Source organism: Oncorhynchus keta, chromosome 10 (assembly GCF_023373465.1).
Source record: "Oncorhynchus keta strain PuntledgeMale-10-30-2019 chromosome 10, Oket_V2, whole genome shotgun sequence".
NCBI lineage: Eukaryota > Metazoa > Chordata > Actinopteri > Salmoniformes > Salmonidae > Oncorhynchus > Oncorhynchus keta.
In genome coordinates this window covers 81980841-81990840 of record NC_068430.1, presented here as the reverse complement: position 1 = coordinate 81990840, position 10000 = coordinate 81980841, and the positions used below count along the sequence as shown (strand labels likewise).

The window sequence follows — 10000 nt, the reverse complement described above, 5'->3', positions numbered from 1 at the left end:
TGTATAGACAGGTTTAGTGTGTATAGACAGCGTCTGTTTTAGTGTGTATAGACAGTTTTAGTGTGTATAGACAGGTTTAGTGTGTATAGACAGGTTTAGTGTGTATAGACAGTTTTAGTGTGTATAGACAGTTTTAGTGTGTAGACAGTTTTAGTGTGTATAGACAGTTTTAGTGTGTAGACAGGTTTAGTGTGTATAGACAGTTTTAGTGTGTATAGACAGTTTTAGTGTGTATAGACAGGTTAGTATGTATAGACAGTTTTTTAGACAGTTTTAGTGTGTATAGACAGTTTTAGTGTGTATAGACAGGTTTAGTGTGTATAGACAGTTTTAGAGTGTGTATAGACAGTTTAGTGTGTATAGACAGTTTTAGTGTATAGACAGGTTTAGTGTGTATAGACAGTTTTAGTGTGTATAGACAGTTTTAGTGTGTATAGACAGTTTTAGTGTGTATAGACAGTTTTAGTGTGTATAGATAAGAGCGTCTGCTAAATGACTTAAATGTAAATGTTAAATGTAGACAGTTTTAGTGTGTATAGACAGGTTTAGTGTGTATAGACAGTGTTAGTGTGTATAGACAGGTTTAGTGTGTATAGACAGTTTTAGTGTGTATAGACAGTTTTAGTGTGTATAGACAGGTTTAGTGTGTATAGACAGGTTTAGTGTGTATAGACAGTTTTAGTGTGTATAGACAGTTTTAGTGTGTAGACAGTTTTAGTGTGTATAGACAGTTTTAGTGTGTAGACAGGTTTAGTGTGTATAGACAGTTTTAGTGTGTATAGACAGTTTTAGTGTGTAGACAGGTTTAATATGTATAGACAGGTTTAGTGTGTATAGACAGTTTTAGTGTGTATAGACAGTTTTAGTGTGTATAGACAGGTTTAGTGTGTATAGACAGTTTTAGTGTGTATAGACAGTTTTAGTGTGTAGACAGTTTTAGTGTGTATAGACAGTTTTAGTGTGTATAGACAGTTTTGTGTTATGGATGTAGTGTGTACTATGTTCAGGTAGTTAGACAGGTTATGGTATGTTTTATGGATGACTTAAATGTAAATGTTAAATGTACTATGTTCAGTTTTAGTTGTATGTAATGGATGTAGTACTATGTTCAGGTAGTTTTATGGTATGGATGTATAGTACAGTTTTATGTTCAGGTATAGACAGTTATGGTATGGATGTAGTACTATGTTCAGTTTTAGTTATGTTATGGATGTAGTACTATGTTCAGGTTTATGTTATGGATGTATTACTATGTTCAGGTAGTTATGTTTTATGGATGTAGTACTATGTTCAGGACAGTTTGTGTTATAGATGTTATGGATAGACAGTTCTATGTTCAGGTAGTTATGTTATGGATGTAGTACTATGTTCAGGTAGTTATGTTATGGATGTAGTACTATGTTCAGGTAGTTATGTTATGGATGTAGTACTATGTTCAGGTAGTTATGTTATGGATGTTATGGATGTAGTACTATGTTCAGGTAGTTGTGTTATGGATGTTATGGATGTAGTTCTATGTTCAGGTAGTTATGTTATGGATGTAGTACTATGTTCAGGTAGTTATGTTATGGATGTAGTACTATGTTCAGGTAGTTATGTTATGGATGTAGTACTATGTTCAGGTAGTTGTGTTATGGATGTTATGGATGTAGTACTATGTTCAGGTAGTTATGTTATGGATGTAGTACTATGTTCAGGTAGTTATGTTATAGATGTAGTACTATGTTCAGGTAGTTGTGTTATGGATGTTATGGATGTAGTACTATGTTCAGGTAGTTGTGTTATGATGTTGTGGATGTAGTACTATGTTCAGGTAGTTATGTTATGGATGTAGTTCTATGTTCAGGTAATTATGTTTGGATGTCATGGATGTAGTACTATGTTCAGGTAGTTATGTCATGGATGTAGTACTATGTTCAGGTAGTTATGTTATGGATGTAGTACTATGTTCAGGTAGTTATGTTATGGATGTAGTTCTATGTTCAGGAGTTGTGTTATGGATGTAGTACTATGTTCAGGTAGTTGTGTTATGGATGTTATGGATGTAGTACTATGTTCAGGTAGTTATGTTATGGATGTAGTACTATGTTCAGGTAGTTATGTTATAGATGTAGTACTATGTTCAGGTAGTTGTGTTATGGATGTTATGGATGTAGTACTATGTTCAGGTAGTTATGTTATAGATGTAGTACTATGTTCAGGTAGTTGTGTTATGGATGTTATGGATGTAGTACTATGTTCAGGTAGTTATGTTATGGATGTAGTACTATGTTCAGGTAGTTATGTTATGGATGTAGTACTATGTTCAGGTAGTTGTGTTATGGATGTTATGGATGTAGTACTATGTTCAGGTAGTTGTGTTATGAATGTAGTACTATGTTCAGGTAGTTATGTTATGGATGTAGTACTATGTTCAGGTAGTTATGTTATGGATGTAGTACTATGTTCAGGTAGTTGTGTTATGTTATGGATGTAGTACTATGTTCAGGTAGTTGTGTTTATGGATGTAGTACTATGTTCAGGTAGTTATGTTATGGATGTAGTACTATGTTCAGGTAGTTGTGTTATGGATGTAGTACTATGTTCAGGTAGTTATGTTATGGATGCAGTACTATGTTCAGGTAGTTATGTTATGGATGTAGTACTATGTTCAGGTAGTTGTGTTATGGATGTTATGGATGTAGTTGTTAGGTAGTTGTGTCCAGGTAGTTATGTTATGGATGTTATGGATGTAGTACTATGTTCAGGTAGTTAGTTGATGTTATGGATGTTATGGATGTAGTACTATGTTCAGGTAGTTATGTTATGGATGTAGTACTATGTTCAGGTAGTTGTGTTATGGATGTTATGGATGTAGTAGTTGTGTTATGGAGGTAGTTGTGTTATGGATGTTATGGATGTAGTACTATGTTCAGGTAGTTGTGTTATAGATGTTATGGATGTAGTTTATGTTCAGGTAGTTGTGTTATGGATGTTATGGATGTAGTACTATGTTCAGGTAGTTGTGTTATGGATGTTATGGATGTAGTACTATGTTCAGGTAGTTGTGTTATAGATGTTATGGATGTAGTACTATGTTCAGGTAGTTGTGTTATAGATGTTATGGATGTAGTACTATGTTCAGGTAGTTGTGTTATGGATGTTATGGATGTAGTACTATGTTCAGGTAGTTGTGTTATAGATGTTATGGATGTAGTACTATGTTCAGGTAGTTGTGTTATGGATGTTATGGATGTAGTACTATGTTCAGGTAGTTGTGTTATAGATGTTATGGATGTAGTACTATGTTCAGGTAGTTGTGTTATGGATGTTATGGATGTAGTACTATGTTCAGGTAGTTGTGTTATAGATGTTATGGATGTAGTACTATGTTCAGGTAGTTGTGTTATGGATGTTATGGATGTAGTACTATGTTCAGGTAGTTATGTTATGGATGTAGTACTATGTTCAGGTAGTTGTGTTATGGATGTGATAGATGTAGTACTATGTTCAGGTAGTTATGTTATGGATGTGATAGATGTAGTTCTATGTTCAGGTAGTTGTGTTATGGATGTTATGGATGTAGTACTATGTTCAGGTAGTTGTGTTATGGATGTTATAGATGTAGTACTATGTTCAGGTAGTTATGTTATGGATGTTATAGATGTAGTACTATGTTCAGGTAGTTACACACACACACACACACACAAACACACACAGCGTCCTGGGTTCTGCAAAACTAGAACTATACACACTCAACAACACATCAGAAAAACCAACTAATGTCAGCATTATTGTGTTTTGGTGTTTGTATGTTTGGGTGTCTCTCTCTGTCTCGCTGTCTCGCTGTCTCTTCAATTCAAAGGGCTTTATTGGCATGGGAAACATATATTTCCATTGTCAAAGCAAATGGAATAGACAATAAACAAAGGGTAAGGTCTGCAGCATCCACCCTACTTGAATCTGAAGTCAAATGTCTACTGTTAGCTGATGATCTCGTACTTCTGTCCCCAACCAAGGAGGACCTACAGCAGCACCTCAATCTTCTGCACAGATTCTGTCAGACCTGGGCCCTTAAAGTAAATCTCAGTAAGACTAAAATAATGGTGTTCACAAATACAAATTCTATCTTGGCACCGTTGCCCACCAACCAAGAAGGGCCTACAGCAGCACCAACCAAGAAGGGCCTACAGCAGCACCAACCAATGAGGAGCAGCACCAACCAAAGAGGGCCTACAGCAGCACCAACCAAGGAGGAGCAGCACCAACCAAAGAGGACCTACAGCAGCACCAACCAAGGAAGACCTACAGCAGCACCAACCAAGGAGGAGCAGCACCAACCAAGGAGGGCCTACAGCAGCACCAACCAAGGAGGGCCTACAGCACAGCAGCACCAACCAAGGAGGGCCTACAGCAGCACCAACCAAGGAGGGCCTACAGCAGCACCAACCAGGAGGACCTACAGCACCAAGGAGGACCTACAGCAGCACCAACCAAGGAGGACCTACAGCAGCACCAACCAAGGAGGGCCTACAGCAGCACCAACCAAGGAGGGCCTACAGCAGCACCAACCAGGAGGACCAACCAGCAGCACCAACCAAGGAGGGCCTACAGCAGCACCAACCAAGGAGGGCCTACAGCAGCACCAACCAAGGAGGGCCTACAGCAGCACCAACCAAGGAGGGCCTTCAGCAGCACCAACCAAGGAGGGCCTACAGCAACACCAACCAAGGAGGGCCTACAGCAGCACCAACCAAGGAGGGCCTACAGCAGCACCAACCAAGAAGGACCTACAGCAGCACCAACCAAGGAGGGCCTACAGCAGCACCAACCAAGGAGGGCCTACAGCAGCACCAACCAAGGAGGACCTACAGCAGCACCAACCAAGAAGGACCTACAGCAGCACCAACCAAGGAGGGCCTACAGCAGCACCAACCAAGGAGGGCCACAGCAGAGGAGCAGCACCAACCAAGGAGGAGCCAGCACCAACCAGGAGGAGGACCTACAGCAGCACCAACCAAGGAGGAGCAGCACCAACCAAGGAGGACCTACAGCAGCACCAACCAAGGAAGGGAGCAGCACCAACCAAGGAGGACCTACAGCAGCACCAACCAAGGAGGACCTACAGCAGCACCAACCAAGGAGGCCTACAGCAGCACCAACCAAGGAGGGCCTACAGCACCACCAACCAAGGAGGACCTACAGCTGCACCAACCAAGGAGGAGCAGCACCAACCAAGGAGGGCCTACAGCAGCACCAACCAAGGAGGACCTACAGCAGCACCAACCAAGGAGGACCTACAGCAGCACCAACCAAGGAGGGCCTACAGCAGCACCAACCAAGGAGGAGCAGCACCAACCAAGGAGGACCTACAGCAGCACCAACCAAGGAGGACCTACAGCAGCACCAACCAAGGAGGACCTACAGCAGCACCAACCAAGGAGGACCTACAGCAGCACCAACCAAGGAGGAGCAGCACCAACCAAGGAGGACCTACAGCAGCACCAACCAAGGAGGGCCTACAGCAGCACCAACCAAGGAGGAGCAGCACCAACCAAGGAGGGCCTACAGCAGCACCAACCAAGGAGGGCCTACAGCAGCACCAACCAAGGAGGACCTACAGCAGCACCAACCAAGGAGGGCCTACAGCAGCACCAACCAAGGAGGGCCTACAGCAGCACCAACCAAGGAGGACCTACAGCAGCACCAACCAAGGAGGGCCTACAGCAGCACCAACCAAGGAGGGCCTACAGCAGCACCAACCAAGGAGGGCCTACAGCAGCACCAACCAAGGAGGAGCAGCACCAACCAAGGAGGACCTACAGCAGCACCAACCAAGGAGGACCTACAGCAGCACCAACCAAGGAGCCTACAGCACCAACAGGAGGCCTACAGCAGCACCAACCAAGGAGGGCCTACAGCAGCACCAACCAAGGAGGGCCTACAGCAGCACCAACCAAGGAGGCCTACAGCAGCACCAACCAAGGAAGGCCTACAGCAGCACCAACCAAGGAGGGCCTACAGCAGCACCAACCAAGGAGGACCTACAGCAGCACCAACCAAGGAGGACCTACAGCAGCACCAACCAAGGAGGGCCTACAGCAGCACCAACCAAGGAGGACCTACAGCAGCACCAACCAAGGAGGGCCTACAGCAGCACCAACCAAGGAGGGCCTACAGCAGCACCAACCAAGGAGGGCCTACAGCAGCACCAACCAAGGAGGAGCAGCACCAACCAAGGAGGGCCTACAGCAGCACCAACCAAGGAGGGCCTACAGCAGCACCAACCAAGGAGGGCCTACAGCAGCACCAACCAAGGAGGGCCTACAGCAGCACCAACCAAGGAGGGCCTACAGCAGCACCAACCAAGGAGGAGCAGCACCAACCAAGGAGGAGCAGCACCAACCAAGGAGGAGCAGCACCAACCAAGGAGACCTACAGCAGCACCAACCAAGGAGGACCTACAGCAGCACCAACCAAGGAGGACCTACAGCAGCACCAACCAAGGAGGAGCAGCACCAACCAAGGAAGGCCTACAGCAGCACCAACCAAGGAGGACCTACAGCAGCACCAACCAAGGAGGACCTACAGCAGCACCAACCAAGGAGGAGCAGCACCAACCAAGGAGGGACCTACAGCAGCACCAACCAAGGAGGGCCTACAGCAGCACCAACCAAGGAGGGCCTACAGCAGCACCAACCAAGGAGGAGCAGCACCAACCAAGGAGGACCTACAGCAGCACCAACCAAGGAGGGCCTACAGCAGCACCAACCAAGGAAGGCCTACAGCAGCACCAACCAAGGAGGGCCTACAGCAGCACCAACCAAGGAGGCCTACAGCAGCACCAACCAAGGAGGGCCTACAGCAGCACCAACCAAGGAGGGCCTACAGCAGCACCAACCAAGGAAGGCCTACAGCAGCACCAACCAAGGAGGAGCAGCACCAACCAAGGAGGGCCTACAGCAGCACCAACCAAGGAGGAGCAGCAACAACCAAGGAGGGCCTACAGCAGCACCAACCAAGGAGGGCCTACAGCAGCACCAACCAAGGAGGGCCTACAGCAGCACCAACCAAGGAGGGCCTACAGCAACACCAACCAAGGAGGGCCTACAGCAGCACCAACCAAGGAGGGCCTACAGCAACACCAACCAAGGAGGGCCTACAGCAACACCAACCAAGGAGGGCCTACAGCAGCACCAACCAAGGAAGGCCTACAGCAGCACCAACCAAGGAGGGCCTACATCAGCACCAACCAAGGAGGAGCAGCATCAACCAAGGAGGGCCTACAGCAGCACCAACCAAGGAGGAGCAGCACCAACCAAGGAAGGCCTACAGCAGCACCAACCAATGAGGGCCTACAGCAGCACCAACCAAGGAGGAGCAGCACCAACCAAGGAGGAGCAGCACCAACCAAGGAGGGCCTACAGCAACACCAACCAATGAGGGCCTACAGCAGCACCAACCAAGGAGGAGCAGCACCAACCAAGGAGGACCTACAGCAGCACCAACCAAGGAGGGCCTACAGCAGCACCAACCAAGGAGGGCCTACAGCAGCACCAACCAATGAGGGCCTACAGCAGCACCAACCAAGGAGGTACAACAGCAGCACCAACTAAGGAATTAGGACGATACCTGCTAATGATCAAAATTCAGGAAAAGACATGTTTCCTACAGAGAGATGAACCTGGAGAAGAGCCCCCTAAGCAAGCTGTTCCTGGGGCTCTGTTCACAAACAGAGCCCCAGGACAGCAACATAATTAGACCGAACCAAATCATGAGAAAACAAAAACATAGACTATATATGCAAAAGTATGTGGACACCCCTTCAAATGAGTGGATTCGGCTATTTCAGCCACACCCGTTACTGACAGGTGTATGAACTCGAACACACAGCCATGCAATCTCCATAGACAAACATTGGTAGTAGAATGGCCTTACTGAAGAGCTCAGTGACTTTCAATGTGGCACCGTCATAGGATGCTTAAAATGTCTTCCCTGCTAGAGCTGGTCAACTGTAAGTGCTGTTATTGTGAAGTGGAAACATCTAGGAGCAACAAAGGCTTAGTCGCAAAGTGGTAGACCATACAATCTCACAGAACGGGATTGCCGAGTGCTGAAGTGTGTAAAAATCATATGTCCTCGGTTGCAACACTCAGTACCAGGTTTCAAACTGCTTCTGGAAGCAACGTCAGCACAAGAACTGTTTGTCAGGAGCTTCATGAAATGAGTTTCTATGACCGAGCAGCTGCACACAAGCGCAAGCATTGGCAGGAGTGGTGTGAAGCTTGCCGTCATTGGACTCTGGAGCAGTGGAAACGGGTTCTCTTGAGTGTTGAATCACACATCACCATTTGGCCGTCCGACAGACTAATCTGGGTTTGGCGGATGCCAGGACAACTTTGTGGCAACAATTTGGGAACCTCCCACAATGCATAATTCCAACTGTAAAGTTTGGTGAAGGAGGAATAATGGTCTGGGGCTGTTTATCAGTGGGGCTGGGCCCCTTAGTTCCATTGAAGCAATGGAAATCTTAACGCTGTTACAGCATGCAATGTCATTCTTGAAAGATTCTGTGCTTGCAACTTTGTGGCAACAATTTGGGGAAGGCCCTTTCCTGTTTCAGCATGACAATGACCCCATGCACAAAGTGAGGTCCATACAGAAATGGTTCGTCGATCAATGCGGAAGAACTTGACTGGCCCGCAAAGAGCTCTGACCTCAACCAGATAGAACACTTTTGGGATGAATTGGAATGCCGACTGAGAGCCAGGCCTAATCGCCCAACATCAGTGCCCAAACTCACTTATACTCTTGTGGCTGAATGGAAGCAAGTCCCCTCAGCAATGTTCCAACATCTAGTGGAAAGCCTTCCCAGAACAGTGGAGGCTGTTATATCAGCAATGTTCCGACATCTAGTGGAAAGCCTTCCCAGAACAGTGGAGGCTGTCATGGCAGCAAAGGGGAACCAACTTCATATTAATGATCATTATTTTGGAATGAAATGAGATGTTCGACAAGCAGGTGTCCACACACTTTTGGTCACGTAGTGTAACTACTTGACACAATAAAAAGAATGAATTAACCAAAAAACAGAGCAAACTGGAATGCTATTTGGACGTAAACAGAGAGTACACAGTGGCCGAATACCTGACCACTGTGACTGTACACACCCAAAATGAAGGAAATCTTTGCCTCTGTAGAGACTCAGTGAGCATAGCCTTGCTGTTGAGAAGGCTGCCGTGAGAAGACAGGCTACTGCCCACAAAATGAGGTGGAAACTGAGCTGCACTTCCTAACCTCCTGCCAAATGTATGACCATATTAGAAACACATAATTCCCTCAGATTAAACAGACCCACATGGAATTTGAACACAAATCTAAGTATGATAAACTCCCATATCTACTGGGTGAAATCACAGTCTGCCATCACAGCAGCAAGACGTGACCTGTTGCCACAAGAAAAGAGCAACCTGTGAAGAACAAACACCATTGTCAATACAACCTATATTTACGTTGATTTATTTTCTCTTTTGTACTTCAACTATTTGCACATCGTTACAGCACAATGTATAATATGACATTTGAAATGTCTTTATTACTTTGTAACTTTTGTGAGTGTAATGTTTACTGTTAATTTCTGATTATTTTTTGTTTATTATCTATTTCACTTGCTTGGGGAATGATAACATATGTTTTCCATGCCAATAAAGCCATTTGAATTGGAAAATAAGAGTGAAACAGAAAGGAGCAAAGAGAGATAAGGGTGAAAAATAAGGGGAGTGTAAACCAGGGAAAAGGGGCGGGCTCTAACAGAAAGGGGCGGGCTCTAACAGAAAGATAAAGGGGCGGGCTCTAACAGATAGAGAAAGGGGCTGGGCTCTAACAGACAGAGAAAGGGGCGGGCTCTAACAGACAGAGCTCTAACAAAGGGGCGGGCTCTAACAGACAGAGAAAGGGGCGGGCTCTAACAGACAGAGAAAGGGCGGGCTCTAACAGAAAGGGGCGGGGCTCTAACAGAAAG

The 10000-nt window shown here is 45.7% G+C and overlaps 1 protein-coding gene across 2 annotated transcripts in view; it reads left to right on the top strand.

Moving 5' to 3' along the window:
* Positions 1-10000, top strand: part of LOC127932553 (adhesion G protein-coupled receptor E1-like) — a 30428-nt gene that overhangs the window by 2981 nt on the left and 17447 nt on the right. The gene's annotated exons all lie outside the window — the stretch shown is intronic.